Raw genomic sequence first — 23,283 nt, 5'->3', positions numbered from 1 at the left:
CCCACGCCCCGCGTACCAAAACAAAGGAGGTTCTGCGTCTTGTAACACATAAAAACAATAAACATGGATACTATTTCGGGTGCGATCATACCAGCACTAATGCACCGGATCCCATCAGAACTCCGCAGTTAAGCATGCTTGGGCGAGAGTAGTACTAGGATGGGTGACCCCCTGGGAAGTCCTCGTGTTGCACCCCCCCTTTTTCGTTGTCTGTTTGCGTTTTTTTAGATTTTACGTGCGGTTTTTTTTTGCTTTTTTTCCTTTCTTTCTTTCTATTTCTATGCTCGGGTGCCCTCCGGTTCATGGTTGATGCTTTTCGTATTTTTGGAACGGAGCCGATCGGTCACGTGGGTCCCACGCCCTGCGTACCAAAACAAAGGAGGTTCTGCGTCTTGTAACACATAAAAACAATAAACATGGTTAGTATTTCGGGTGCGATCATACCAGCACTAATGCACCGGATCCCATCAGAACTCCGCAGTTAAGCGTGCCTGGGCGAGAGTAGTACTAGGATGGGTGACCCCCTGGGAAGTCCTCGTGTTGCACCCCCGTTTTTCGTTGTCCGTTTGCGTTTTTTTAGATTTTACGTGCGGTTTTTTTTGCTTTTTTGTCCTTTCTTTCTTGCTATTTCTATGCTCGGGTGCCCTCCGGTACATGGTTGATGCTTTTCGTATTTTTGGAACGGAGCCGATCGGTCACGTGGGTCCCACGCCCCGCGTACCAAAACAAAGGAGGTTCTGCGTCTTGTAACACATAAAAACAATAAACATGGATAGTATTTCGGGTGCGATCATACCAGCACTAATGCACCGGATCCCATCAGAACTCCACAGTGAAGCGTGCTTGGGCGAGAGTAGTACTAGGATGGGTGACCCCCTGGCAAGTCCTCGTGTTGCACCCCCCCTTTTTCGTTGTCCGTTTGCGTTTTTTTAGATTTTACGTGCGGTTTTTTTTTTGCTTTTTTTCCTTTCTTTCTTGCTATTTCTATGCTCGGGTGCCCTCCGGTTCATGGTTGATGCTTTTCGTATTTTTGGAACGGAGCCGATCGGTCACGTGGGTCCCACGCCCCGCGTACCAAAACAAAGGAGGTTCTGCGTCTTGTAACACATAAAAACAATAAACATGGATAGTATTTCGGGTGCGATCATACCAGCACTAATGCACCGTATCCCATCAGAACTCCGCAGTTAAGCGTGCTTGGGCCAGAGTAGTACTAGGATGGGTGACCCCCTGGGAAGTCCTCGTGTTGAACCCCCCCTTTTTCGTTGTCCGTTTGCGTTTTTTTAGATTTTACGTGCGGTTTTTTTTGCTTTTTTTCCTTTCTTTCTTGCTATTTCTATGCTCGGGTGCCCTCCGGTTCATGGTTGATGCTTTTCGTATTTTTGGAACGGAGCCGATCGGTCACGTGGGTCCCACGCCCCGCGTACCAAAACAAAGGAGGTTCTGCGTCTAGTAACACATAAAAACAATAAACATGGATAGTATTTCGGGTGCGATCATACCAGCACTAATGCACCGGATCCCATCAGAACTCCGCAGTTAAGCGTGCTTGGGCGAGAGTAGTACTAGGATGGGTGACCCCCTGGGAAGTCCTCGTGTTGCACCCCCCTTTTTCGTTGTCCGTTTGCGTTTTTTTAGATTTTACGTGCGGTTTTTTTTGCTTTTTTTCCTTTCTTTCTTGCTATTTCTATGCTCGGGTGCCCTCCGGTTCATGGTTGATGCTTTTCGTATTTTTGGAACGGAGCCGATCGGTCACGTGGGTCCCACGCCCCGCGTACCAAAACAAAGGAGGTTCTGCGTCTTGTAACACATAAAAACAATAAACATGGATACTATTTCGGGTGCGATCATACCAGCACTAATGCACCGGATCCCATCAGAACTCCGCAGTTAAGCATGCTTGGGCGAGAGTAGTACTAGGATGGGTGACCCCCTGGGAAGTCCTCGTGTTGCACCCCCCCTTTTTCGTTGTCTGTTTGCGTTTTTTTAGATTTTACGTGCGGTTTTTTTTTGCTTTTTTTCCTTTCTTTCTTTCTATTTCTATGCTCGGGTGCCCTCCGGTTCATGGTTGATGCTTTTCGTATTTTTGGAACGGAGCCGATCGGTCACGTGGGTCCCACGCCCTGCGTACCAAAACAAAGGAGGTTCTGCGTCTTGTAACACATAAAAACAATAAACATGGTTAGTATTTCGGGTGCGATCATACCAGCACTAATGCACCGGATCCCATCAGAACTCCGCAGTTAAGCGTGCCTGGGCGAGAGTAGTACTAGGATGGGTGACCCCCTGGGAAGTCCTCGTGTTGCACCCCCGTTTTTCGTTGTCCGTTTGCGTTTTTTTAGATTTTACGTGCGGTTTTTTTTGCTTTTTTGTCCTTTCTTTCTTGCTATTTCTATGCTCGGGTGCCCTCCGGTTCATGGTTGATGCTTTTCGTATTTTTGGAACGGAGCCGATCGGTCACGTGGGTCCCACGCCCCGCGTACCAAAACAAAGGAGGTTCTGCGTCTTGTAACACATAAAAACAATAAACATGGATAGGATTTCGGGTGCGATCATACCAGCAGTAATGCACCGGATCCCATCAGAACTCCGCAGTTAAGCGTGCTTGGGCGAGAGTAGTACTAGGATGGGTGACCCCCTGGGAAGTCCTCGTGTTGCACCCCCCTTTTTCGTTGTCCGTTTGCGTTTTTTTAGATTTTACGTGCGGTTTTTTTTGCTTTTTTTTCCTTTCTTTCTTGCTATTTCTATGCTCGGGTGCCCTCCGGTACATGGTTGATGCTTTTCGTATTTTTGGAACGGAGCCGATCGGTCACGTGGGTCCCACGCCCCGCGTACCAAAACAAAGGAGGTTCTGCGTCTTGTAACACATAAAAACAATAAACATGGATAGTATTTCGGGTGCGATCATACCAGCACTAATGCACCGGATCCCATCAGAACTCCACAGTGAAGCGTGCTTGGGCGAGAGTAGTACTAGGATGGGTGACCCCCTGGCAAGTCCTCGTGTTGCACCCCCCCTTTTTCGTTGTCCGTTTGCGTTTTTTTAGATTTTACGTGCGGTTTTTTTTTTGCTTTTTTTCCTTTCTTTCTTGCTATTTCTATGCTCGGGTGCCCTCCGGTTCATGGTTGATGCTTTTCGTATTTTTGGAACGGAGCCGATCGGTCACGTGGGTCCCACGCCCCGCGTACCAAAACAAAGGAGGTTCTGCGTCTTGTAACACATAAAAACAATAAACATGGATAGTATTTCGGGTGCGATCATACCAGCACTAATGCACCGTATCCCATCAGAACTCCGCAGTTAAGCGTGCTTGGGCCAGAGTAGTACTAGGATGGGTGACCCCCTGGGAAGTCCTCGTGTTGAACCCCCCCTTTTTCGTTGTCCGTTTGCGTTTTTTTAGATTTTACGTGCGGTTTTTTTTGCTTTTTTTCCTTTCTTTCTTGCTATTTCTATGCTCGGGTGCCCTCCGGTTCATGGTTGATGCTTTTCGTATTTTTGGAACGGAGCCGATCGGTCACGTGGGTCCCACGCCCCGCGTACCAAAACAAAGGAGGTTCTGCGTCTAGTAACACATAAAAACAATAAACATGGATAGTATTTCGGGTGCGATCATACCAGCACTAATGCACCGGATCCCATCAGAACTCCGCAGTTAAGCGTGCTTGGGCGAGAGTAGTACTAGGATGGGTGACCCCCTGGGAAGTCCTCGTGTTGCACCCTCCTTTTTCGTTGTCCGTTTGCGTTTTTTTAGATTTTACGTGCGGTTTTTTTTGCTTTTTTTCCTTTCTTTCTTGCTATTTCTATGCTCGGGTGCCCTCCGGTTCATGGTTGATGCTTTTCGTATTTTTGGAACGAAGCCGATCGGTCACGTGGGTCCCACGCCCCGCGTACCAAAACAAAGGAGGTTCTGCGTCTTGTAACACATAAAAACAATAAACATGGATACTATTTCGGGTGCGATCATACCAGCACTAATGCACCGGATCCCATCAGAACTCCGCAGTTAAGCATGCTTGGGCGAGAGTAGTACTAGGATGGGTGACCCCCTGGGAAGTCCTCGTGTTGCACCCCCCCTTTTTCGTTGTCTGTTTGCGTTTTTTTAGATTTTACGTGCGGTTTTTTTTTTTGCTTTTTTTCCTTTCTTTCTTGCTATTTCTATGCTCGGGTGCCCTCCGGTTCATGGTTGATGCTTTTCGTATTTTTGGAACGGAGCCGATCGGTCACGTGGGTCCCACGCCCCGCGTACCAAAACAAAGGAGGTTCTGCTTCTTGTAACACATAAAAACAATAAACATGGTTAGTATTTCGTGTGCGATCATACCAGCACTAATGCACCGGATCCCATCAGAACTCCGCAGTTAAGCGTGCTTGGGCGAGAGTAGTACTAGGATGGGTGACCCCCTGGGAAGTCCTCGTGTTGCACCCCCGTTTTTCGTTGTCCGTTTGCGTTTTTTTAGATTTTACGTGCGGTTTTTTTTGCTTTTTTGTCCTTTCTTTCTTGCTATTTCTATGCTCGGGTGCCCTCCGGTTCATGGTTGATGCTTTTCGTATTTTTGGAACGGAGCCGATCGGTCACGTGGGTCCCACGCGCCGCGTACCAAAATAAAGGCGGTTCTGCGTCTTGTAACACATAAAAACAATAAACATGGATAGGATTTCGGGTGTGATCATACCAGCAGTAATGCACCGGATCCCATCAGAACCCCGCAGTTAAGCGTGCTTGGGCGAGAGTAGTACTAGGATGGGTGACCCCCTGGGAAGTCCTCGTGTTGCACCCCCCTTTTTCGTTGTCCGTTTGCGTTTTTTTAGATTTTACGTGCGGTTTTTTTTGCTTTTTTTCCTTTCTTTCTTGCTATTTCTATGCTCGGGTGCCCTCCGGTACATGGTTGATGCTTTTCGTATTTTTGGAACGGAGCCGATCGGTCACGTGGGTCCCACGTCCCGCGTACCAAAACAAAGGAGGTTCTGCGTCTTGTAACACATAAAAACAATAAACATGGATAGTATTTCGGGTGCGATCATACCAGCACTAATGCACCGGATCCCATCAGAACTCCGCAGTGAAGCGTGCTTGGGCGAGAGTAGTACTAGGATGGGCGACCCCCTGGCAAGTCCTCGTGTTGCACCCCCCCTTTTTCGTTGTCCGTTTGCGTTTTTTTAGATTTTACGTGCGGTTTTTTTTGCTTTTTTTTTCCTTTCTTTCTTGCTATTTCTATGCTCGGGTGCCCTCCGGTTCATGGTTGATGCTTTTCGTATTTTTGGAACGGAGCCGATCGGTCACGTGGGTCCCACGCCCCGCGTACCAAAACAAAGGAGGTTCTGCGTCTTGTAACACATAAAAACAATAAACATGGATAGTATTTCGGGTGCGATCATACCAGCACTAATGCACCGGATCCCATCAGAACTCCACAGTGAAGCGTGCTTGCGCGAGAGTAGTACTAGGATGGGTGACCCCCTGGCAAGTCCTCGTGTTGCACCCCCCTTTTTCGTTGTCCGTTTGCGTTTTTTTTAGATTTTACGTGCGGTTTTTTTGCTTTTTTTCCTTTCTTTCTTGCTATTTCTATGCTCGGGTGCCCTCCGGTTCATGGTTGATGCTTTTCGTATTTTTGGAACGGAGCCGATCGGTCACGTGGGTCCCACGCCCCGCGTACCAAAACAAAGGAGGTTCTGCGTCTTGTAACACATAAAAACAATAAACATGGATAGTATTTCGGGTGCGATCATACCAGCACTAATGCACCGTATCCCATCAGAACTCCGCAGTTAAGCGTGCTTGGGCCAGAGTAGTACTAGGATGGGTGACCCCCTGGGAAGTCCTCGTGTTGAACCCCCCCTTTTTCGTTGTCCGTTTGCGTTTTTTTAGATTTTACGTGCGGTTTTTTTTGCTTTTTTTCCTTTCTTTCTTGCTATTTCTATGCTCGGGTGCCCTCCGGTTCATGGTTGATGCTTTTCGTATTTTTGGAACGGAGCCGATCGGTCACGTGGGTCCCACGCCCCGCGTACCAAAACAAAGGAGGTTCTGCGTCTAGTAACACATAAAAACAATAAACATGGATAGTATTTCGGGTGCGATCATACCAGCACTAATGCACCGGATCCCATCAGAACTCCGCAGTTAAGCGTGCTTGGGCGAGAGTAGTACTAGGATGGGTGACCCCCTGGGAAGTCCTCGTGTTGCACCCCCCTTTTTCGTTGTCCGTTTGCGTTTTTTTAGATTTTACGTGCGGTTTTTTTTGCTTTTTTTCCTTTCTTTCTTGCTATTTCTATGCTCGGGTGCCCTCCGGTTCATGGTTGATGCTTTTCGTATTTTTGGAACGGAGCCGATCGGTCACGTGGGTCCCACGCCCCGCGTACCAAAACAAAGGAGGTTCTGCGTCTTGTAACACATAAAAACAATAAACATGGATACTATTTCGGGTGCGATCATACCAGCACTAATGCACCGGATCCCATCAGAACTCCGCAGTTAAGCATGCTTGGGCGAGAGTAGTACTAGGATGGGTGACCCCCTGGGAAGTCCTCGTGTTGCACCCCGCCTTTTTCGTTGTCTGTTTGCGTTTTTTTAGATTTTACGTGCGGTTTTTTTTTTTTGCTTTTTTTCCTTTCTTTCTTGCTATTTCTATGCTCGGGTGCCCTCCGGTTCATGGTTGATGCTTTTCGTATTTTTGGAACGGAGCCGATCGGTCACGTGGGTCCCACGCCCCGCGTACCAAAACAAAGGAGGTTCTGCGTCTTGTAACACATAAAAACAATAAACATGGTTAGTATTTCGTGTGCGATCATACCAGCACTAATGCACCGGATCCCATCAGAACTCCGCAGTTAAGCGTGCTTGGGCGAGAGTAGTACTAGGATGGGTGACCCCCTGGGAAGTCCTCGTGTTGCACCGCCGTTTTTCGTTGTCCGTTTGCGTTTTTTTAGATTTTACGTGCGGTTTTTTTTGCTTTTTTGTCCTTTCTTTCTTGTTATTTCTATGCTCGGGTGCCCTCCGGTTCATGGTTGATGCTTTTCGTATTTTTGGAACGGAGCCGATCGGTCACGTGGGTCCCACGCGCCGCGTACCAAAACAAAGGAGGTTCTGCGTCTTGTAACACATAAAAACAATAAACATGGATAGGATTTCGGGTGCGATCATACCAGCAGTAATGCACCGGATCCCATCAGAACCCCGCAGTTAAGCGTGCTTGGGCGAGAGTAGTACTAGGATGGGTGACCCCCTGGGAAGTCCTCGTGTTGCACCCCCCTTTTTCGTTGTCCGTTTGCGTTTTTTTAGATTTTACGTGCGGTTTTTTTTGCTTTTTTTCCTTTCTTTCTTGCTATTTCTATGCTCGGGTGCCCTCCGGTACATGGTTGATGCTTTTCGTATTTTTGGAACGGAGCCGATCGGTCACGTGGTTCCCACGTCCCGCGTACCAAAACAAAGGAGGTTCTGCGTCTTGTAACACATAAAAACAATAAACATGGATAGTATTTCGGGTGCGATCATACCAGCACTAATGCACCGGATCCCATCAGAACTCCGCAGTGAAGCGTGCTTGGGCGAGAGTAGTACTAGGATGGGCGACCCCCTGGCAAGTCCTCGTGTTGCACCCCCCCTTTTTCGTTGTCCGTTTGCGTTTTTTTAGATTTTACGTGCGGTTTTTTTTGCTTTTTTTTCCTTTCTTTCTTGCTATTTCTATGCTCGGGTGCCCTCCGGTTCATGGTTGATGCTTTTCGTATTTTTGGAACGGAGCCGATCGGTCACGTGGGTCCCACGCCCCGCGTACCAAAACAAAGGAGGTTCTGCGTCTTGTAACACATAAAAACAATAAACATGGATAGTATTTCGGGTGCGATCATACCAGCACTAATGCACCGGATCCCATCAGAACTCCACAGTGAAGCGTGCTTGCGCGAGAGTAGTACTAGGATGGGTGACCCCCTGGCAAGTCCTCGTGTTGCACCCCCCTTTTTCGTTGTCCGTTTGCGTTTTTTTTTAGATTTTACGTGCGGTTTTTTTGCTTTTTTTCCTTTCTTTCTTGCTATTTCTATGCTCGGGTGCCCTCCGGTACATGGTTGATGCTTTTCGTATTTTTGGAACGGAGTCGATCGGTCACGTGGGTCCCACGCCCCGCGTACCAAAACAAAGGAGGTTCTGCGTCTTGTAACACATAAAAACAATAAACATGGATACTATTTCGGGTGCGATCATACCAGCACTAATGCACCGGATCCCATCAGAACTCCGCAGTGAAGCGTGCTTGGGCGAGAGTAGTACTAGGATGGGTGACCCCGTGGGAAGTCCTCGTGTTGCACCCCCCCTTTTTCGTTGTCCGTTTGCGTTTTTTTAGATTTTACGTGCGGTTTTTTTTGCTTTTTTTTTTCCTTTCTTTCTTGCTATTTCTATGCTCGGGTGCCCTCCGGTTCATGGTTGATGCTTTTCGTATTTTTGGAACGGAGCCGATCGGTCACGTGGGTCCCACGCCCCGCGTACCAAAACAAAGGAGGTTCTGCGTCTTGTAACACATAAAAACAATAAACATGGATAGTATTTCGGGTGCGATCATACCAGCACTAATGCACCGGATCCCATCAGAACTCCGCAGTTAAGCGTGCTTGGGCGAGAGTAGTACTAGGATGGGTGACCCCGTGGGAAGTCCTCGTGTTGCACCCCCCCTTTTTCGTTGTCCGTTTGCGTTTTTTTAGATTTTACGAGCGGTTTTTTTTGCTTTTTTTCCTTTCTTTCTTGCTATTTCTATGCTCGGGTGCCCTCCGGTTCATGGTTGATGCTTTTCGTATTTTTGGAACGGAGCCGATCGGTCACGTGGGTCCCACGCCCCGCGTACCAAAACAAAGGAGGTTCTGCGTCTTGTAACACATAAAAACAATAAACATGGATAGTATTTCGGGTGCGATCATACCAGCACTAATGCACCGGATCCCATCAGAACTCCGCAGTTAAGCGTGCTTGGGCGAGAGTAGTACTAGGATGGGTGACCCCCTGGGAAGTCCTCGCGTTGCACCCCCCCTTTTTCGTTGTCCGTTTGCGTTTTTTTAGATTTTACGTGCGGTTTTTTTTTTTTGCTTTTTTTCCTTTCTTTCTTGCTATTTCTATGCTCGGGTGCCCTCCGGTTCATGGTTGATGCTTTTCGTATTTTTGGAACGGAGCCAATCGGTCACGTGGGTCCCACGCCCCGCGTACCAAAACAAAGGAGGTTCTGCGTCTTGTAACACATAAAAACAATAAACATGGATAGTATTTCGGGTGCGATCATACCAGCACTAATGCACCGGATCCCATCAGAACTCCGCAGTTAAGCGTGCTTGGGCCAGAGTAGTACTAGGATGGGTGAACCCCTGGGAAGTCCTCGTGTTGCACCCCCCCTTTTTCGTTGTCCGTTTGCGTTTTTTTAGATTTTACGTGCGGTTTTTTTTGCTTTTTTTCCTTTCTTTCTTGCTATTTCTATGCTCGGGTGCCCTCCGGTTCATGGTTGATGCTTTTCGTATTTTTGGAACGGAGCCGATCGGTCACGTGGGTCCCACGCCCCGCGTACCAAAACAAAGGAGGTTCTGCGTCTTGTAACACATAAAAACAATAAACATGGATAGTATTTCGGGTGCGATCATACCAGCACTAATGCACCGGATCCCATCAGAACTCCGCAGTTAAGCGTGCTTGGGCGAGAGTAGTACTAGGATGGGTGACCCCCTGGGAAGTCCTCGTGTTGCACCCCCTTTTTTCGTTGTCCGTTTGCGTTTTTTTAGATTTTACGTGCGGTTTTTTTTGCTTTTTTTGCTTTCTTTCTTGCTATTTCTATGCTCGGGTGCCCTCCGGTTCATGGTTGATGCTTTTCGTATTTTTGGAACGGAGCCGATCGGTCACGTGGGTCCCACGCCCCGCGTACCAAAACAAAGGAGGTTCTGCGTCTTGTAACACATAAAAACAATAAACATGGATACTATTTCGGGTGCGATCATACCAGCACTAATGCACCGGATCCCATCAGAACTCCACAGTGAAGCGTGCTTGCGCGAGAGTAGTACTAGGATGGGTGACCCCCTGGCAAGTCCTCGTGTTGCACCCCCCTTTTTCGTTGTCCGTTTGTGTTTTTTTTAGATTTTACGTGCGGTTTTTTTTGCTTTTTTTCCTTTCTTTCTTGCTATTTCTATGCTCGGGTGCCCTCCGGTTCATGGTTGATGCTTTTCGTATTTTTGGAACGGAGCCGATCGGTCACGTGGGTCCCACGCCCCGCGTACCAAAACAAAGGAGGTTCTGCGTCTTGTAACACATAAAAACAATAAACATGGATACTATTTCGGGTGCGATCATACCAGCACTAATGCACCGGATCCCATCAGAACTCCGCAGTTAAGCATGCTTGGGCGAGAGTAGTACTAGGATGGGTGACCCCCTGGGAAGTCCTCGTGTTGCACCCCGCCTTTTTCGTTGTCTGTTTGCGTTTTTTTAGATTTTACGTGCGGTTTTTTTTTTTGCTTTTTTTCCTTTCTTTCTTGCTATTTCTATGCTCGGGTGCCCTCCGGTTCATGGTTGATGCTTTTCGTATTTTTGGAACGGAGCCGATCGGTCACGTGGGTCCCACGCCCCGCGTACCAAAACAAAGGAGGTTCTGCGTCTTGTAACACATAAAAACAATAAACATGGTTAGTATTTCGTGTGCGATCATACCAGCACTAATGCACCGGATCCCATCAGAACTCCGCAGTTAAGCGTGCTTGGGCGAGAGTAGTACTAGGATGGGTGACCCCCTGGGAAGTCCTCGTGTTGCACCGCCGTTTTTCGTTGTCCGTTTGCGTTTTTTTAGATTTTACGTGCGGTTTTTTTGCTTTTTTGTCCTTTCTTTCTTGCTATTTCTATGCTCGGGTGCCCTCCGGTTCATGGTTGATGCTTTTCGTATTTTTGGAACGGAGCCGATCGGTCACGTGGGTCCCACGCGCCGCGTACCAAAACAAAGGAGGTTCTGCGTCTTGTAACACATAAAAACAATAAACATGGATAGGATTTCGGGTGCGATCATACCAGCAGTAATGCACCGGATCCCATCAGAACCCCGCAGTTAAGCGTGCTTGGGCGAGAGTAGTACTAGGATGGGTGACCCCCTGGGAAGTCCTCGTGTTGCACCCCCCTTTTTCGTTGTCCGTTTGCGTTTTTTTAGATTTTACGTGCGGTTTTTTTTGCTTTTTTTCCTTTCTTTCTTGCTATTTCTATGCTCGGGTGCCCTCCGGTACATGGTTGATGCTTTTCGTATTTTTGGAACGGAGCCGATCGGTCACGTGGTTCCCACGTCCCGCGTACCAAAACAAAGGAGGTTCTGCGTCTTGTAACACATAAAAACAATAAACATGGATAGTATTTCGGGTGCGATCATACCAGCACTAATGCACCGGATCCTATCAGAACTCCGCAGTGAAGCGTGCTTGGGCGAGAGTAGTACTAGGATGGGCGACCCCCTGGCAAGTCCTCGTGTTGCACCCCCCCTTTTTCGTTGTCCGTTTGCGTTTTTTTAGATTTTACGTGCGGTTTTTTTTGCTTTTTTTTCCTTTCTTTCTTGCTATTTCTATGCTCGGGTGCCCTCCGGTTCATGGTTGATGCTTTTCGTATTTTTGGAACGGAGCCGATCGGTCACGTGGGTCCCACGCCCCGCGTACCAAAACAAAGGAGGTTCTGCGTCTTGTAACACATAAAAACAATAAACATGGATAGTATTTCGGGTGCGATCATACCAGCACTAATGCACCGGATCCCATCAGAACTCCACAGTGAAGCGTGCTTGCGCGAGAGTAGTACTAGGATGGGTGACCCCCTGGCAAGTCCTCGTGTTGCACCCCCCTTTTTCGTTGTCCGTTTGCGTTTTTTTTTAGATTTTACGTGCGGTTTTTTTGCTTTTTTTCCTTTCTTTCTTGCTATTTCTATGCTCGGGTGCCCTCCGGTACATGGTTGATGCTTTTCGTATTTTTGGAACGGAGTCGATCGGTCACGTGGGTCCCACGCCCCGCGTACCAAAACAAAGGAGGTTCTGCGTCTTGTAACACATAAAAACAATAAACATGGATAGTATTTCGGGTGCGATCATACCAGCACTAATGCACCGGATCCCATCAGAACTCCGCAGTGAAGCGTGCTTGGGCGAGAGTAGTACTAGGATGGGTGACCCCGTGGGAAGTCCTCGTGTTGCACCCCCCCTTTTTCGTTGTCCGTTTGCGTTTTTTTAGATTTTACGTGCGGTTTTTTTTGCTTTTTTTTTTTCCTTTCTTTCTTGCTATTTCTATGCTCGGGTGCCCTCCGGTTCATGGTTGATGCTTTTCGTATTTTTGGAACGGAGCCGATCGGTCACGTGGGTCCCACGCCCCGCGTACCAAAACAAAGGAGGTTCTGCGTCTTGTAACACATAAAAACAATAAACATGGATAGTATTTCGGGTGCGATCATACCAGCACTAATGCACCGGATCCCATCAGAACTCCGCAGTTAAGCGTGCTTGGGCGAGAGTAGTACTAGGATGGGTGACCCCGTGGGAAGTCCTCGTGTTGCACCCCCCCTTTTTCGTTGTCCGTTTGCGTTTTTTTAGATTTTACGAGCGGTTTTTTTTGCTTTTTTTCCTTTCTTTCTTGCTATTTCTATGCTCGGGTGCCCTCCGGTTCATGGTTGATGCTTTTCGTATTTTTGGAACGGAGCCGATCGGTCACGTGGGTCCCACGCCCCGCGTACCAAAACAAAGGAGGTTCTGCGTCTTGTAACACATAAAAACAATAAACATGGATAGTATTTCGGGTGCGATCATACCAGCACTAATGCACCGGATCCCATCAGAACTCCGCAGTTAAGCGTGCTTGGGCGAGAGTAGTACTAGGATGGGTGACCCCCTGGGAAGTCCTCGCGTTGCACCCCCCCTTTTTCGTTGTCCGTTTGCGTTTTTTTAGATTTTACGTGCGGTTTTTTTTTTTTGCTTTTTTTCCTTTCTTTCTTGCTATTTCTATGCTCGGGTGCCCTCCGGTTCATGGTTGATGCTTTTCGTATTTTTGGAACGGAGCCAATCGGTCACGTGGGTCCCACGCCCCGCGTACCAAAACAAAGGAGGTTCTGCGTCTTGTAACACATAAAAACAATAAACATGGATAGTATTTCGGGTGCGATCATACCAGCACTAATGCACCGGATCCCATCAGAACTCCGCAGTTAAGCGTGCTTGGGCCAGAGTAGTACTAGGATGGGTGAACCCCTGGGAAGTCCTCGTGTTGCACCCCCCCTTTTTCGTTGTCCGTTTGCGTTTTTTTACATTTTACGTGCGGTTTTTTTTGCTTTTTTTCCTTTCTTTCTTGCTATTTCTATGCTCGGGTGCCCTCCGGTTCATGGTTGATGCTTTTCGTATTTTTGGAACGGAGCCGATCGGTCACGTGGGTCCCACGCCCCGCGTACCAAAACAAAGGAGGTTCTGCGTCTTGTAACACATAAAAACAATAAACATGGATAGTATTTCGGGTGCGATCATACTAGCACTAATGCACCGGATCCCATCAGAACTCCGCAGTTAAGCGTGCTTGGGCGAGAGTAGTACTAGGATGGGTGACCCCCTGGGAAGTCCTCGTGTTGCACCCCCTTTTTTCGTTGTCCGTTTGCGTTTTTTTAGATTTTACGTGCGGTTTTTTTTGCTTTTTTTGCTTTCTTTCTTGCTATTTCTATGCTCGGGTGCCCTCCGGTTCATGGTTGATGCTTTTCGTATTTTTGGAACGGAGCCGATCGGTCACGTGGGTCCCACGCCCCGCGTACCAAAACAAAGGAGGTTCTGCGTCTTGTAACACATAAAAACAATAAACATGGATACTATTTCGGGTGCGATCATACCAGCACTAATGCACCGGATCCCATCAGAACTCCACAGTGAAGCGTGCTTGCGCGAGAGTAGTACTAGGATGGGTGACCCCCTGGCAAGTCCTCGTGTTGCACCCCCCTTTTTCGTTGTCCGTTTGTGTTTTTTTTAGATTTTACGTGCGGTTTTTTTTGCTTTTTTTCCTTTCTTTCTTGCTATTTCTATGCTCGGGTGCCCTCCGGTTCATGGTTGATGCTTTTCGTATTTTTGGAACGGAGCCGATCGGTCACGTGGGTCCCACGCCCCGCGTACCAAAACAAAGGAGGTTCTGCCTCATGTAACACATAAAAACAATAAACATGGATAGTATTTCGGGTGCGATCATACCAGCACTAATGCACCGGATCCCATCAGAACTCCGCAGTGAAGCGTGCTTGGGCGAGAGTAGTACTAGGATGGGTGACCCCCTGGCAAGTCCTCGTGTTGCACCCCTCCTTTTTCGTTGTCCGTTTGCGTTTTTTTAGATTTTACGTGCAGTTTTTTTTGCTTTTTTTTTCCTTTCTTTCTTGCTATTTCTATGCTCGGGTGCCCTCCGGTTCATGGTTGATGCTTTTCGTATTTTTGGAACGGAGCCGATCGGTCACGTGGGTCCCACGCCCCGCGTACCAAAACAAAGGAGGTTCTGCGTCTTGTAACACATAAAAACAATAAACATGGATAGTATTTCGGGTGCGATCATACCAGCACTAATGCACCGGATCCCATCAGAACTCCGCAGTTAAGCGTGCTTGGGCCAGAGTAGTACTAGGATGGGTGAACCCCTGGGAAGTCCTCGTGTTGCACCCCCCCTTTTTCGTTGTCCGTTTGCGTTTTTTTAGATTTTACGTGCGGTTTTTTTTGCTTTTTTTCCTTTCTTTCTTGCTATTTCTATGCTCGGGTGCCCTCCGGTTCATGGTTGATGCTTTTCGTATTTTTGGAACGGAGCCGATCGGTCACGTGGGTCCCACGCCCCGCGTACCAAAACAAAGGAGGTTCTGCGTCTTGTAACACATAAAAACAATAAACATGGATAGTATTTCGGGTGCGATCATACCAGCACTAATGCACCGGATCCCATCAGAACTCCGCAGTTAAGCGTGCTTGGGCCAGAGTAGTACTAGGATGGGTGAACCCCTGGGAAGTCCTCGTGTTGCACCCCATCTTTTTCGTTGTCCGTTTGAGTTTTTTTAGATTTTACGTGCGGTTTTTTCTGCTTTTTTTCCTTTCTTTCTTGCTATTTCTATGCTCGGGTGCCCTCCGGTTCATGGTTGATGCTTTTCGTATTTTTGGAACGGAGCCGATCGGTCACGTGGGTCCCACGCCCCGCGTACCAAAACAAAGGAGGTTCTGCGTCTTGTAACACATAAAAACAATAAACATGGATAGTATTTCGGGTGCGATCATACCAGCACTAATGCACCGGATCCCATCAGAACTCCACAGTGAAGCGTGCTTGCGCGAGAGTAGTACTAGGATGGGTGACCCCCTGGCAAGTCCTCGTGTTGCACCCCCCTTTTTCGTTGTCCGTTTGCGTTTTTTTTAGATTTTACGTGCGGTTTTTTTGCTTTTTTTCCTTTCTTTCTTGCTATTTCTATGCTCGGGTGCCCTCCGGTACATGGTTGATGCTTTTCGTATTTTTGGAACGGAGTCGATCGGTCACGTGGGTCCCACGCCCCGCGTACCAAAACAAAGGAGGTTCTGCGTCTTGTAACACATAAAAACAATAAACATGGATAGTATTTCGGGTGCGATCATACCAGCACTAATGCACCGGATCCCATCAGAACTCCGCAGTGAAGCGTGCTTGGGCGAGAGTAGTACTAGGATGGGTGACCCCCTGGCAAGTCCTCGTGTTGCACCCCCCCTTTTTCGTTGTCCGTTTGCGTTTTTTTAGATTTTACGTGCGGTTTTTTTTGCTTTTTTTTTTTCCTTTCTTTCTTGCTATTTCTATGCTCGGGTGCCCTCCGGTTCATGGTTGATGCTTTTCGTATTTTTGGAACGGAGCCGATCGGTCACGTGGGTCCCACGCCCCGCGTACCAAAACAAAGGAGGTTCTGCGTCTTGTAACACATAAAAACAATAAACATGGATAGTATTTCGGGTGCGATCATACCAGCACTAATGCACCGGATCCCATCAGAACTCCGCAGTTAAGCGTGCTTGGGCGAGAGTAGTACTAGGATGGGTGACCCCGTGGGAAGTCCTCGTGTTGCACCCCCCCTTTTTCGTTGTCCGTTTGCGTTTTTTTAGATTTTACGAGCGGTTTTTTTGCTTTTTTTCCTTTCTTTCTTGCTATTTCTATGCTCGGGTGCCCTCCGGTTCATGGTTGATGCTTTTCGTATTTTTGGAACGGAGCCGATCGGTCACGTGGGTCCCACGCCCCGCGTACCAAAACAAAGGAGGTTCTGCGTCTTGTAACACATAAAAACAATAAACATGGATAGTATTTCGGGTGCGATCATACCAGCACTAATGCACCGGATCCCATCAGAACTCCACAGTGAAGCGTGCTTGCGCGAGAGTAGTACTAGGATGGGTGACCCCCTGGCAAGTCCTCGTGTTGCACCCCCCTTTTTCGTTGTCCGTTTGCGTTTTTTTTAGATTTTACGTGCGGTTTTTTTGCTTTTTTTCCTTTCTTTCTTGCTATTTCTATGCTCGGGTGCCCTCCGGTTCATGGTTGATGCTTTTCGTATTTTTGGAACGGAGCCGATCGGTCACGTGGGTCCCACGCCCCGCGTACCAAAACAAAGGAGGTTCTGCGTCTTGTAACACATAAAAACAATAAACATGGATAGTATTTCGGGTGCGATCATACCAGCACTAATGCACCGTATCCCATCAGAACTCCGCAGTTAAGCGTGCTTGGGCCAGAGTAGTACTAGGATGGGTGACCCCCTGGGAAGTCCTCGTGTTGAACCCCCCCTTTTTTGTTGTCCGTTTGCGTTTTTTTAGATTTTACGTGCGGTTTTTTTTGCTTTTTTTCCTTTGTTTCTTGCTATTTCTATGCTCGGGTGCCCTCCGGTTCATGGTTGATGCTTTTCGTATTTTTGGAACGGAGCCGATCGGTCACGTGGGTCCCACGCCCCGCGTACCAAAACAAAGGAGGTTCTGCGTCTAGTAACACATAAAAACAATAAACATGGATAGTATTTCGGGTGCGATCATACCAGCACTAATGCACCGGATCCCATCAGAACTCCGCAGTTAAGCGTGCTTGGGCGAGAGTAGTACTAGGATGGGTGACCCCCTGGGAAGTCCTCGTGTTGCACCCCCCTTTTTCGTTGTCCGTTTGCGTTTTTTTAGATTTTACGTGCGGTTTTTTTTGCTTTTTTTCCTTTCTTTCTTGCTATTTCTATGCTCGGGTGCCCTCCGGTTCATGGTTGATGCTTTTCGTATTTTTGGAACGGAGCCGATCGGTCACGTGGGTCCCACGCCCCGCGTACCAAAACAAAGGAGGTTCTGCGTCTTGTAACACATAAAAACAATAAACATGGATACTATTTCGGGTGCGATCATACCAGCACTAATGCACCGGATCCCATCAGAACTCCGCAGTTAAGCATGCTTGGGCGAGAGTAGTACTAGGATGGGTGACCCCCTGGGAAGTCCTCGTGTTGCACCCCCCCTTTTTCGTTGTCTGTTTGCGTTTTTTTAGATTTTACGTGCGGTTTTTTTTTGCTTTTTTTCCTTTCTTTCTTTCTATTTCTATGCTCGGGTGCCCTCCGGTTCATGGTTGATGCTTTTCGTATTTTTGGAACGGAGCCGATCGGTCACGTGGGTCCCACGCCCTGCGTACCAAAACAAAGGAGGTTCTGCGTCTTCTAACACATAAAAACAATAAACATGGTTAGTATTTCGGGTGCGATCATACCAGCACTAATGCACCGGATCCCATCAGAACTCCGCAGTTAAGCGTGCCTGGGCGAGAGTAGTACTAGGATGGGAGACCCCCTGGGAAGTCCTCGTGTTGCACCCCCGTTTTTCGTTGTCCGTTTGCGTTTTTATAGATTTTACGTGCGGTTTTTTTTGCTTTTTTGTCCTTTCTTTCTTGCTATTTCTATGCTCGGGTGCCCTCCGGTTCATGGTTGATGCTTTTCGTATTTTTGGAACGGAGCCGATCGGTCACGTGGGTCCCACGCCCCGCGTACCAAAACAAAGGAGGTTCTGCGTCTTGTAACACATAAAAACAATAAACATGGATAGTATTTCGGGTGCGATCATACCAGCACTAATGCACCGTATCCCATCAGAACTCCGCAGTTAAGCGTGCTTGGGCCAGAGTAGTACTAGGATGGGTGACCCCCTGGGAAGTCCTCGTGTTGAACCCCCCCTTTTTTGTTGTCCGTTTGCGTTTTTTTAGATTTTACGTGCGGTTTTTTTTGCTTTTTTTCCTTTGTTTCTTGCTATTTCTATGCTCGGGTGCCCTCCGGTTCATGGTTGATGCTTTTCGTATTTTTGGAACGGAGCCGATCGGTCACGTGGGTCCCACGCCCCGCGTACCAAAACAAAGGAGGTTCTGCGTCTAGTAACACATAAAAACAATAAACATGGATAGTATTTCGGGTGCGATCATACCAGCACTAATGCACCGGATCCCATCAGAACTCCGCAGTTAAGCGTGCTTGGGCGAGAGTAGTACTAGGATGGGTGACCCCCTGGGAAGTCCTCGTGTTGCACCCCCCTTTTTCGTTGTCCGTTTGCGTTTTTTTAGATTTTACGTGCGGTTTTTTTTGCTTTTTTTCCTTTCTTTCTTGCTATTTCTATGCTCGGGTGCCCTCCGGTTCATGGTTGATGCTTTTCGTATTTTTGGAACGGAGCCGATCGGTCACGTGGGTCCCACGCCCCGCGTACCAAAACAAAGGAGGTTCTGCGTCTTGTAACACATAAAAACAATAAACATGGATACTATTTCGGGTGCGATCATACCAGCACTAATGCACCGGATCCCATCAGAACTCCGCAGTTAAGCATGCTTGGGCGAGAGTAGTACTAGGATGGGTGACCCCCTGGGAAGTCCTCGTGTTGCACCCCCCCTTTTTCGTTGTCTGTTTGCGTTTTTTTAGATTTTACGTGCGGTTTTTTTTTGCTTTTTTTCCTTTCTTTCTTTCTATTTCTATGCTCGGGTGCCCTCCGGTTCATGGTTGATGCTTTTCGTATTTTTGGAACGGAGCCGATCGGTCACGTGGGTCCCACGCCCTGCGTACCAAAACAAAGGAGGTTCTGCGTCTTCTAACACATAAAAACAATAAACATGGTTAGTATTTCGGGTGCGATCATACCAGCACTAATGCACCGGATCCCATCAGAACTCCGCAGTTAAGCGTGCCTGGGCGAGAGTAGTACTAGGATGGGAGACCCCCTGGGAAGTCCTCGTGTTGCACCCCCGTTTTTCGTTGTCCGTTTGCGTTTTTATAGATTTTACGTGCGGTTTTTTTTGCTTTTTTGTCCTTTCTTTCTTGCTATTTCTATGCTCGGGTGCCCTCCGGTTCATGGTTGATGCTTTTCGTATTTTTGGAACGGAGCCGATCGGTCACGTGGGTCCCACGCCCCGCGTACCAAAACAAAGGAGGTTCTGCGTCTTGTAACACATAAAAACAATAAACATGGATAGGATTTCGGGTGCGATCATACCAGCAGTAATGCACCGGATCCCATCAGAACTCCGCAGTTAAGCGTGCTTGGGCGAGAGTAGTACTAGGATGGGTGACCCCCTGGGAAGTCCTCGTGTTGCACCCCCCTTTTTCGTTGTCCGTTTGCGTTTTTTTAGATTTTACGTGCGGTTTTTTTTGCTTTTTTTTCCTTTCTTTCTTGCTATTTCTATGCTCGGGTGCCCTCCGGTACATGGTTGATGCTTTTCGTATTTTTGGAACGGAGCCGATCGGTCACGTGGGTCCCACGCCCCGCGTACCAAAACAAAGGAGGTTCTGCGTCTTGTAACACATAAAAACAATAAACATGGATAGTATTTCGGGTGCGATCATACCAGCACTAATGCACCGGATCCCATCAGAACTCCACAGTGAAGCGTGCTTGGGCGAGAGTAGTACTAGGATGGGTGACCCCCTGGCAAGTCCTCGTGTTGCACCCCCCCTTTTTCGTTGTCCGTTTGCGTTTTTTTAGATTTTACGTGCGGTTTTTTTTTTGCTTTTTTTCCTTTCTTTCTTGCTATTTCTATGCTCGGGTGCCCTCCGGTTCATGGTTGATGCTTTTCGTATTTTTGGAACGGAGCCGATCGGTCACGTGGGTCCCACGCCCCGCGTACCAAAACAAAGGAGGTTCTGCGTCTTGTAACACATAAAAACAATAAACATGGATAGTATTTCGGGTGCGATCATACCAGCACTAATGCACCGTATCCCATCAGAACTCCGCAGTTAAGCGTGCTTGGGCCAAAGTAGTACTAGGATGGGTGACCCCCTGGGAAGTCCTCGTGTTGAACCCCCCCTTTTTCGTTGTCCGTTTGCGTTTTTTTAGATTTTACGTGCGGTTTTTTTTGCTTTTTTTCCTTTCTTTCTTGCTATTTCTATGCTCGGGTGCCCTCCGGTTCATGGTTGATGCTTTTCGTATTTTTGGAACGGAGCCGATCGGTCACGTGGGTCCCACGCCCCGCGTACCAAAACAAAGGAGGTTCTGCGTCTAGTAACACATAAAAACAATAAACATGGATAGTATTTCGGGTGCGATCATACCAGCACTAATGCACCGGATCCCATCAGAACTCCGCAGTTAAGCGTGCTTGGGCGACAGTAGTACTAGGATGGGTGACCCCCTGGGAAGTCCTCGTGTTGCACCCCCCTTTTTCGTTGTCCGTTTGCGTTTTTTTAGATTTTACGTGCGGTTTTTTTTGCTTTTTTTCCTTTCTTTCTTGCTATTTCTATGCTCGGGTGCCCTCCGGTTCATGGTTGATGCTTTTCGTATTTTTGGAACGGAGCCGATCGGTCACGTGGGTCCCACGCCCCGCGTACCAAAACAAAGGAGGTTCTGCGTCTTGTAACACATAAAAACAATAAACATGGATACTATTTCGGGTGCGATCATACCAGCACTAATGCACCGGATCCCATCAGAACTCCGCAGTTAAGCATGCTTGGGCGAGAGTAGTACTAGGATGGGTGACCCCCTGGGAAGTCCTCGTGTTGCACCCCCCCTTTTTCGTTGTCTGTTTGCGTTTTTTTAGATTTTACGTGCGGTTTTTTTTTGCTTTTTTTCCTTTCTTTCTTTCTATTTCTATGCTCGGGTGCCCTCCGGTTCATGGTTGATGCTTTTCGTATTTTTGGAACGGAGCCGATCGGTCACGTGGGTCCCACGCCCTGCGTACCAAAACAAAGGAGGTTCTGCGTCTTCTAACACATAAAAACAATAAACATGGTTAGTATTTCGGGTGCGATCATACCAGCACTAATGCACCGGATCCCATCAGAACTCCGCAGTTAAGCGTGCCTGGGCGAGAGTAGTACTAGGATGGGTGACCCCCTGGGAAGTCCTCGTGTTGCACCCCCGTTTTTCGTTGTCCGTTTGCGTTTTTATAGATTTTACGTGCGGTTTTTTTTGCTTTTTTGTCCTTTCTTTCTTGCTATTTCTATGCTCGGGTGCCCTCCGGTTCATGGTTGATGCTTTTCGTATTTTTGGAACGGAGCCGATCGGTCACGTGGGTCCCACGCCCCGCGTACCAAAACAAAGGAGGTTCTGCGTCTTGTAACACATAAAAACAATAAACATGGATAGGATTTCGGGTGCGATCATACCAGCAGTAATGCACCGGATCCCATCAGAACTCCGCAGTTAAGCGTGCTTGGGCGAGAGTAGTACTAGGATGGGTGACCCCCTGGGAAGTCCTCGTGTTGCACCCCCCTTTTTCGTTGTCCGTTTGCGTTTTTTTAGATTTTACGTGCGGTTTTTTTTGCTTTTTTTTCCTTTCTTTCTTGCTATTTCTATGCTCGGGTGCCCTCCGGTACATGGTTGATGCTTTTCGTATTTTTGGAACGGAGCCGATCGGTCACGTGGGTCCCACGCCCCGCGTACCAAAACAAAGGAGGTTCTGCGTCTTGTAACACATAAAAACAATAAACATGGATAGTATTTCGGGTGCGATCATACCAGCACTAATGCACCGGATCCCATCAGAACTCCACAGTGAAGCGTGCTTGGGCGAGAGTAGTACTAGGATGGGTGACCCCCTGGCAAGTCCTCGTGTTGCACCCCCCCTTTTTCGTTGTCCGTTTGCGTTTTTTTAGATTTTACGTGCGGTTTTTTTTTTGCTTTTTTTCCTTTCTTTCTTGCTATTTCTATGCTCGGGTGCCCTCCGGTTCATGGTTGATGCTTTTCGTATTTTTGGAACGGAGCCGATCGGTCACGTGGGTCCCACGCCCCGCGTACCAAAACAAAGGAGGTTCTGCGTCTTGTAACACATAAAAACAATAAACATGGATAGTATTTCGGGTGCGATCATACCAGCACTAATGCACCGTATCCCATCAGAACTCCGCAGTTAAGCGTGCTTGGGCCAGAGTAGTACTAGGATGGGTGACCCCCTGGGAAGTCCTCGTGTTGAACCCCCCCTTTTTCGTTGTCCGTTTGCGTTTTTTTAGATTTTACGTGCGGTTTTTTTTGCTTTTTTTCCTTTCTTTCTTGCTATTTCTATGCTCGGGTGCCCTCCGGTTCATGGTTGATGCTTTTCGTATTTTTGGAACGGAGCCGATCGGTCACGTGGGTCCCACGCCCCGCGTACCAAAACAAAGGAGGTTCTGCGTCTAGTAACACATAAAAACAATAAACATGGATAGTATTTCGGGTGCGATCATACCAGCACTAATGCACCGGATCACATCAGAACTCCGCAGTTAAGCGTGCTTGGGCGAGAGTAGTACTAGGATGGGTGACCCCCTGGGAAGTCCTCGTGTTGCACCCCCCTTTTTCGTTGTCCGTTTGCGTTTTTTTAGATTTTACGTGCGGTTTTTTTTGCTTTTTTTCCTTTCTTTCTTGCTATTTCTATGCTCGGGTGCCCTCCGGTTCATGGTTGATGCTTTTCGTATTTTTGGAACGAAGCCGATCGGTCACGTGGGTCCCACGCCCCGCGTACCAAAACAAAGGAGGTTCTGCGTCTTGTAACACATAAAAACAATAAACATGGATACTATTTCGGGTGCGATCATACCAGCACTAATGCACCGGATCCCATCAGAACTCCGCAGTTAAGCATGCTTGGGCGAGAGTAGTACTAGGATGGGTGACCCCCTGGGAAGTCCTCGTGTTGCACCCCCCCTTTTTCGTTGTCTGTTTGCGTTTTTTTAGATTTTACGTGCGGTTTTTTTTTTTGCTTTTTTTCCTTTCTTTCTTGCTATTTCTATGCTCGGGTGCCCTCCGGTTCATGGTTGATGCTTTTCGTATTTTTGGAACGGAGCCGATCGGTCACGTGGGTCCCACGCCCCGCGTACC

General features: G+C 47.9%; 66 non-coding genes across 66 annotated transcripts; all 66 read left to right on the top strand.

Moving 5' to 3' along the window:
* Positions 1–77: 77 nt before the first annotated feature.
* On the top strand, positions 78–196 carry LOC128130423 (5S ribosomal RNA). The gene has a single exon (XR_008228348.1). It is a non-coding gene; the product is annotated as a 5S ribosomal RNA (ribosomal RNA).
* A 234-nt stretch (positions 197–430) lies between these two features.
* Positions 431–549, top strand: LOC128129759 (5S ribosomal RNA). Its single transcript, XR_008227682.1, has one exon. It is a non-coding gene; the product is annotated as a 5S ribosomal RNA (ribosomal RNA).
* Positions 550–782: 233 nt separating this feature from the next.
* On the top strand, positions 783–901 carry LOC128130989 (5S ribosomal RNA). The gene has a single exon (XR_008228915.1). It is a non-coding gene; the product is annotated as a 5S ribosomal RNA (ribosomal RNA).
* Positions 902–1,136: 235 nt separating this feature from the next.
* LOC128131141 (5S ribosomal RNA) lies at positions 1,137–1,255 on the top strand. The gene has a single exon (XR_008229072.1). It is a non-coding gene; the product is annotated as a 5S ribosomal RNA (ribosomal RNA).
* A 233-nt stretch (positions 1,256–1,488) lies between these two features.
* Positions 1,489–1,607, top strand: LOC128131554 (5S ribosomal RNA). Its single transcript, XR_008229473.1, has one exon. It is a non-coding gene; the product is annotated as a 5S ribosomal RNA (ribosomal RNA).
* Positions 1,608–1,839: 232 nt separating this feature from the next.
* Positions 1,840–1,958, top strand: LOC128130422 (5S ribosomal RNA). Its single transcript, XR_008228347.1, has one exon. It is a non-coding gene; the product is annotated as a 5S ribosomal RNA (ribosomal RNA).
* A 234-nt stretch (positions 1,959–2,192) lies between these two features.
* On the top strand, positions 2,193–2,311 carry LOC128129758 (5S ribosomal RNA). Its single transcript, XR_008227681.1, has one exon. It is a non-coding gene; the product is annotated as a 5S ribosomal RNA (ribosomal RNA).
* A 233-nt stretch (positions 2,312–2,544) lies between these two features.
* LOC128130537 (5S ribosomal RNA) lies at positions 2,545–2,663 on the top strand. Its single transcript, XR_008228461.1, has one exon. It is a non-coding gene; the product is annotated as a 5S ribosomal RNA (ribosomal RNA).
* Positions 2,664–2,896: 233 nt separating this feature from the next.
* LOC128130987 (5S ribosomal RNA) lies at positions 2,897–3,015 on the top strand. Its single transcript, XR_008228913.1, has one exon. It is a non-coding gene; the product is annotated as a 5S ribosomal RNA (ribosomal RNA).
* Positions 3,016–3,250: 235 nt separating this feature from the next.
* On the top strand, positions 3,251–3,369 carry LOC128131139 (5S ribosomal RNA). Its single transcript, XR_008229070.1, has one exon. It is a non-coding gene; the product is annotated as a 5S ribosomal RNA (ribosomal RNA).
* Positions 3,370–3,602: 233 nt separating this feature from the next.
* Positions 3,603–3,721, top strand: LOC128129658 (5S ribosomal RNA). The gene has a single exon (XR_008227579.1). It is a non-coding gene; the product is annotated as a 5S ribosomal RNA (ribosomal RNA).
* Positions 3,722–3,953: 232 nt separating this feature from the next.
* On the top strand, positions 3,954–4,072 carry LOC128130421 (5S ribosomal RNA). The gene has a single exon (XR_008228346.1). It is a non-coding gene; the product is annotated as a 5S ribosomal RNA (ribosomal RNA).
* Positions 4,073–4,308: 236 nt separating this feature from the next.
* Positions 4,309–4,427, top strand: LOC128130132 (5S ribosomal RNA). Its single transcript, XR_008228055.1, has one exon. It is a non-coding gene; the product is annotated as a 5S ribosomal RNA (ribosomal RNA).
* Positions 4,428–4,660: 233 nt separating this feature from the next.
* Positions 4,661–4,779, top strand: LOC128130976 (5S ribosomal RNA). Its single transcript, XR_008228901.1, has one exon. It is a non-coding gene; the product is annotated as a 5S ribosomal RNA (ribosomal RNA).
* A 232-nt stretch (positions 4,780–5,011) lies between these two features.
* On the top strand, positions 5,012–5,130 carry LOC128130924 (5S ribosomal RNA). Its single transcript, XR_008228847.1, has one exon. It is a non-coding gene; the product is annotated as a 5S ribosomal RNA (ribosomal RNA).
* A 235-nt stretch (positions 5,131–5,365) lies between these two features.
* LOC128131111 (5S ribosomal RNA) lies at positions 5,366–5,484 on the top strand. Its single transcript, XR_008229042.1, has one exon. It is a non-coding gene; the product is annotated as a 5S ribosomal RNA (ribosomal RNA).
* A 232-nt stretch (positions 5,485–5,716) lies between these two features.
* Positions 5,717–5,835, top strand: LOC128131138 (5S ribosomal RNA). The gene has a single exon (XR_008229069.1). It is a non-coding gene; the product is annotated as a 5S ribosomal RNA (ribosomal RNA).
* A 233-nt stretch (positions 5,836–6,068) lies between these two features.
* Positions 6,069–6,187, top strand: LOC128131543 (5S ribosomal RNA). Its single transcript, XR_008229461.1, has one exon. It is a non-coding gene; the product is annotated as a 5S ribosomal RNA (ribosomal RNA).
* A 232-nt stretch (positions 6,188–6,419) lies between these two features.
* On the top strand, positions 6,420–6,538 carry LOC128130420 (5S ribosomal RNA). The gene has a single exon (XR_008228345.1). It is a non-coding gene; the product is annotated as a 5S ribosomal RNA (ribosomal RNA).
* A 237-nt stretch (positions 6,539–6,775) lies between these two features.
* LOC128130723 (5S ribosomal RNA) lies at positions 6,776–6,894 on the top strand. The gene has a single exon (XR_008228646.1). It is a non-coding gene; the product is annotated as a 5S ribosomal RNA (ribosomal RNA).
* A 233-nt stretch (positions 6,895–7,127) lies between these two features.
* LOC128130912 (5S ribosomal RNA) lies at positions 7,128–7,246 on the top strand. Its single transcript, XR_008228835.1, has one exon. It is a non-coding gene; the product is annotated as a 5S ribosomal RNA (ribosomal RNA).
* A 232-nt stretch (positions 7,247–7,478) lies between these two features.
* LOC128130923 (5S ribosomal RNA) lies at positions 7,479–7,597 on the top strand. The gene has a single exon (XR_008228846.1). It is a non-coding gene; the product is annotated as a 5S ribosomal RNA (ribosomal RNA).
* A 234-nt stretch (positions 7,598–7,831) lies between these two features.
* LOC128131110 (5S ribosomal RNA) lies at positions 7,832–7,950 on the top strand. The gene has a single exon (XR_008229041.1). It is a non-coding gene; the product is annotated as a 5S ribosomal RNA (ribosomal RNA).
* A 233-nt stretch (positions 7,951–8,183) lies between these two features.
* LOC128130257 (5S ribosomal RNA) lies at positions 8,184–8,302 on the top strand. The gene has a single exon (XR_008228179.1). It is a non-coding gene; the product is annotated as a 5S ribosomal RNA (ribosomal RNA).
* Positions 8,303–8,538: 236 nt separating this feature from the next.
* LOC128129671 (5S ribosomal RNA) lies at positions 8,539–8,657 on the top strand. The gene has a single exon (XR_008227592.1). It is a non-coding gene; the product is annotated as a 5S ribosomal RNA (ribosomal RNA).
* Positions 8,658–8,890: 233 nt separating this feature from the next.
* LOC128130141 (5S ribosomal RNA) lies at positions 8,891–9,009 on the top strand. The gene has a single exon (XR_008228064.1). It is a non-coding gene; the product is annotated as a 5S ribosomal RNA (ribosomal RNA).
* Positions 9,010–9,246: 237 nt separating this feature from the next.
* On the top strand, positions 9,247–9,365 carry LOC128130952 (5S ribosomal RNA). The gene has a single exon (XR_008228875.1). It is a non-coding gene; the product is annotated as a 5S ribosomal RNA (ribosomal RNA).
* Positions 9,366–9,598: 233 nt separating this feature from the next.
* On the top strand, positions 9,599–9,717 carry LOC128131532 (5S ribosomal RNA). The gene has a single exon (XR_008229450.1). It is a non-coding gene; the product is annotated as a 5S ribosomal RNA (ribosomal RNA).
* Positions 9,718–9,949: 232 nt separating this feature from the next.
* Positions 9,950–10,068, top strand: LOC128131109 (5S ribosomal RNA). The gene has a single exon (XR_008229040.1). It is a non-coding gene; the product is annotated as a 5S ribosomal RNA (ribosomal RNA).
* A 233-nt stretch (positions 10,069–10,301) lies between these two features.
* Positions 10,302–10,420, top strand: LOC128130418 (5S ribosomal RNA). The gene has a single exon (XR_008228343.1). It is a non-coding gene; the product is annotated as a 5S ribosomal RNA (ribosomal RNA).
* A 236-nt stretch (positions 10,421–10,656) lies between these two features.
* Positions 10,657–10,775, top strand: LOC128130721 (5S ribosomal RNA). Its single transcript, XR_008228644.1, has one exon. It is a non-coding gene; the product is annotated as a 5S ribosomal RNA (ribosomal RNA).
* Positions 10,776–11,007: 232 nt separating this feature from the next.
* Positions 11,008–11,126, top strand: LOC128130911 (5S ribosomal RNA). The gene has a single exon (XR_008228834.1). It is a non-coding gene; the product is annotated as a 5S ribosomal RNA (ribosomal RNA).
* A 232-nt stretch (positions 11,127–11,358) lies between these two features.
* LOC128131056 (5S ribosomal RNA) lies at positions 11,359–11,477 on the top strand. Its single transcript, XR_008228983.1, has one exon. It is a non-coding gene; the product is annotated as a 5S ribosomal RNA (ribosomal RNA).
* A 234-nt stretch (positions 11,478–11,711) lies between these two features.
* On the top strand, positions 11,712–11,830 carry LOC128131108 (5S ribosomal RNA). The gene has a single exon (XR_008229039.1). It is a non-coding gene; the product is annotated as a 5S ribosomal RNA (ribosomal RNA).
* Positions 11,831–12,063: 233 nt separating this feature from the next.
* On the top strand, positions 12,064–12,182 carry LOC128130256 (5S ribosomal RNA). The gene has a single exon (XR_008228178.1). It is a non-coding gene; the product is annotated as a 5S ribosomal RNA (ribosomal RNA).
* A 237-nt stretch (positions 12,183–12,419) lies between these two features.
* LOC128129670 (5S ribosomal RNA) lies at positions 12,420–12,538 on the top strand. The gene has a single exon (XR_008227591.1). It is a non-coding gene; the product is annotated as a 5S ribosomal RNA (ribosomal RNA).
* Positions 12,539–12,771: 233 nt separating this feature from the next.
* On the top strand, positions 12,772–12,890 carry LOC128130140 (5S ribosomal RNA). Its single transcript, XR_008228063.1, has one exon. It is a non-coding gene; the product is annotated as a 5S ribosomal RNA (ribosomal RNA).
* Positions 12,891–13,127: 237 nt separating this feature from the next.
* On the top strand, positions 13,128–13,246 carry LOC128130951 (5S ribosomal RNA). Its single transcript, XR_008228874.1, has one exon. It is a non-coding gene; the product is annotated as a 5S ribosomal RNA (ribosomal RNA).
* A 233-nt stretch (positions 13,247–13,479) lies between these two features.
* On the top strand, positions 13,480–13,598 carry LOC128130211 (5S ribosomal RNA). Its single transcript, XR_008228133.1, has one exon. It is a non-coding gene; the product is annotated as a 5S ribosomal RNA (ribosomal RNA).
* A 232-nt stretch (positions 13,599–13,830) lies between these two features.
* On the top strand, positions 13,831–13,949 carry LOC128131107 (5S ribosomal RNA). Its single transcript, XR_008229038.1, has one exon. It is a non-coding gene; the product is annotated as a 5S ribosomal RNA (ribosomal RNA).
* A 233-nt stretch (positions 13,950–14,182) lies between these two features.
* LOC128130845 (5S ribosomal RNA) lies at positions 14,183–14,301 on the top strand. Its single transcript, XR_008228767.1, has one exon. It is a non-coding gene; the product is annotated as a 5S ribosomal RNA (ribosomal RNA).
* A 235-nt stretch (positions 14,302–14,536) lies between these two features.
* LOC128130949 (5S ribosomal RNA) lies at positions 14,537–14,655 on the top strand. Its single transcript, XR_008228873.1, has one exon. It is a non-coding gene; the product is annotated as a 5S ribosomal RNA (ribosomal RNA).
* A 233-nt stretch (positions 14,656–14,888) lies between these two features.
* LOC128130948 (5S ribosomal RNA) lies at positions 14,889–15,007 on the top strand. Its single transcript, XR_008228872.1, has one exon. It is a non-coding gene; the product is annotated as a 5S ribosomal RNA (ribosomal RNA).
* Positions 15,008–15,240: 233 nt separating this feature from the next.
* Positions 15,241–15,359, top strand: LOC128131106 (5S ribosomal RNA). The gene has a single exon (XR_008229037.1). It is a non-coding gene; the product is annotated as a 5S ribosomal RNA (ribosomal RNA).
* Positions 15,360–15,591: 232 nt separating this feature from the next.
* LOC128130844 (5S ribosomal RNA) lies at positions 15,592–15,710 on the top strand. The gene has a single exon (XR_008228766.1). It is a non-coding gene; the product is annotated as a 5S ribosomal RNA (ribosomal RNA).
* A 237-nt stretch (positions 15,711–15,947) lies between these two features.
* Positions 15,948–16,066, top strand: LOC128129669 (5S ribosomal RNA). The gene has a single exon (XR_008227590.1). It is a non-coding gene; the product is annotated as a 5S ribosomal RNA (ribosomal RNA).
* A 232-nt stretch (positions 16,067–16,298) lies between these two features.
* On the top strand, positions 16,299–16,417 carry LOC128131105 (5S ribosomal RNA). The gene has a single exon (XR_008229036.1). It is a non-coding gene; the product is annotated as a 5S ribosomal RNA (ribosomal RNA).
* A 232-nt stretch (positions 16,418–16,649) lies between these two features.
* LOC128131137 (5S ribosomal RNA) lies at positions 16,650–16,768 on the top strand. The gene has a single exon (XR_008229068.1). It is a non-coding gene; the product is annotated as a 5S ribosomal RNA (ribosomal RNA).
* Positions 16,769–17,001: 233 nt separating this feature from the next.
* On the top strand, positions 17,002–17,120 carry LOC128131521 (5S ribosomal RNA). Its single transcript, XR_008229439.1, has one exon. It is a non-coding gene; the product is annotated as a 5S ribosomal RNA (ribosomal RNA).
* A 232-nt stretch (positions 17,121–17,352) lies between these two features.
* LOC128130417 (5S ribosomal RNA) lies at positions 17,353–17,471 on the top strand. The gene has a single exon (XR_008228342.1). It is a non-coding gene; the product is annotated as a 5S ribosomal RNA (ribosomal RNA).
* A 234-nt stretch (positions 17,472–17,705) lies between these two features.
* LOC128130113 (5S ribosomal RNA) lies at positions 17,706–17,824 on the top strand. Its single transcript, XR_008228036.1, has one exon. It is a non-coding gene; the product is annotated as a 5S ribosomal RNA (ribosomal RNA).
* A 233-nt stretch (positions 17,825–18,057) lies between these two features.
* On the top strand, positions 18,058–18,176 carry LOC128131136 (5S ribosomal RNA). Its single transcript, XR_008229067.1, has one exon. It is a non-coding gene; the product is annotated as a 5S ribosomal RNA (ribosomal RNA).
* A 233-nt stretch (positions 18,177–18,409) lies between these two features.
* LOC128131510 (5S ribosomal RNA) lies at positions 18,410–18,528 on the top strand. The gene has a single exon (XR_008229428.1). It is a non-coding gene; the product is annotated as a 5S ribosomal RNA (ribosomal RNA).
* A 232-nt stretch (positions 18,529–18,760) lies between these two features.
* On the top strand, positions 18,761–18,879 carry LOC128130416 (5S ribosomal RNA). The gene has a single exon (XR_008228341.1). It is a non-coding gene; the product is annotated as a 5S ribosomal RNA (ribosomal RNA).
* A 234-nt stretch (positions 18,880–19,113) lies between these two features.
* LOC128130112 (5S ribosomal RNA) lies at positions 19,114–19,232 on the top strand. Its single transcript, XR_008228035.1, has one exon. It is a non-coding gene; the product is annotated as a 5S ribosomal RNA (ribosomal RNA).
* Positions 19,233–19,465: 233 nt separating this feature from the next.
* Positions 19,466–19,584, top strand: LOC128130536 (5S ribosomal RNA). The gene has a single exon (XR_008228460.1). It is a non-coding gene; the product is annotated as a 5S ribosomal RNA (ribosomal RNA).
* Positions 19,585–19,817: 233 nt separating this feature from the next.
* Positions 19,818–19,936, top strand: LOC128130986 (5S ribosomal RNA). Its single transcript, XR_008228911.1, has one exon. It is a non-coding gene; the product is annotated as a 5S ribosomal RNA (ribosomal RNA).
* A 235-nt stretch (positions 19,937–20,171) lies between these two features.
* On the top strand, positions 20,172–20,290 carry LOC128131182 (5S ribosomal RNA). The gene has a single exon (XR_008229114.1). It is a non-coding gene; the product is annotated as a 5S ribosomal RNA (ribosomal RNA).
* Positions 20,291–20,523: 233 nt separating this feature from the next.
* On the top strand, positions 20,524–20,642 carry LOC128130773 (5S ribosomal RNA). The gene has a single exon (XR_008228696.1). It is a non-coding gene; the product is annotated as a 5S ribosomal RNA (ribosomal RNA).
* A 232-nt stretch (positions 20,643–20,874) lies between these two features.
* On the top strand, positions 20,875–20,993 carry LOC128130415 (5S ribosomal RNA). The gene has a single exon (XR_008228340.1). It is a non-coding gene; the product is annotated as a 5S ribosomal RNA (ribosomal RNA).
* A 234-nt stretch (positions 20,994–21,227) lies between these two features.
* Positions 21,228–21,346, top strand: LOC128129757 (5S ribosomal RNA). Its single transcript, XR_008227680.1, has one exon. It is a non-coding gene; the product is annotated as a 5S ribosomal RNA (ribosomal RNA).
* A 233-nt stretch (positions 21,347–21,579) lies between these two features.
* LOC128130535 (5S ribosomal RNA) lies at positions 21,580–21,698 on the top strand. The gene has a single exon (XR_008228459.1). It is a non-coding gene; the product is annotated as a 5S ribosomal RNA (ribosomal RNA).
* Positions 21,699–21,931: 233 nt separating this feature from the next.
* LOC128130985 (5S ribosomal RNA) lies at positions 21,932–22,050 on the top strand. Its single transcript, XR_008228910.1, has one exon. It is a non-coding gene; the product is annotated as a 5S ribosomal RNA (ribosomal RNA).
* Positions 22,051–22,285: 235 nt separating this feature from the next.
* LOC128131135 (5S ribosomal RNA) lies at positions 22,286–22,404 on the top strand. Its single transcript, XR_008229066.1, has one exon. It is a non-coding gene; the product is annotated as a 5S ribosomal RNA (ribosomal RNA).
* Positions 22,405–22,637: 233 nt separating this feature from the next.
* On the top strand, positions 22,638–22,756 carry LOC128130335 (5S ribosomal RNA). The gene has a single exon (XR_008228259.1). It is a non-coding gene; the product is annotated as a 5S ribosomal RNA (ribosomal RNA).
* A 232-nt stretch (positions 22,757–22,988) lies between these two features.
* On the top strand, positions 22,989–23,107 carry LOC128130414 (5S ribosomal RNA). The gene has a single exon (XR_008228339.1). It is a non-coding gene; the product is annotated as a 5S ribosomal RNA (ribosomal RNA).
* The last annotated feature ends 176 nt before the right edge of the window (positions 23,108–23,283 follow it).

This window comes from Lactuca sativa, chromosome 1 (genome assembly GCF_002870075.4).
Source record: "Lactuca sativa cultivar Salinas chromosome 1, Lsat_Salinas_v11, whole genome shotgun sequence".
NCBI classification, from domain to species: Eukaryota; Viridiplantae; Streptophyta; class Magnoliopsida; order Asterales; family Asteraceae; genus Lactuca; species Lactuca sativa.
The sequence above is the reverse complement of the archived record's forward strand: the minus strand, read 5'-3'. Positions and strand labels throughout refer to the sequence as shown.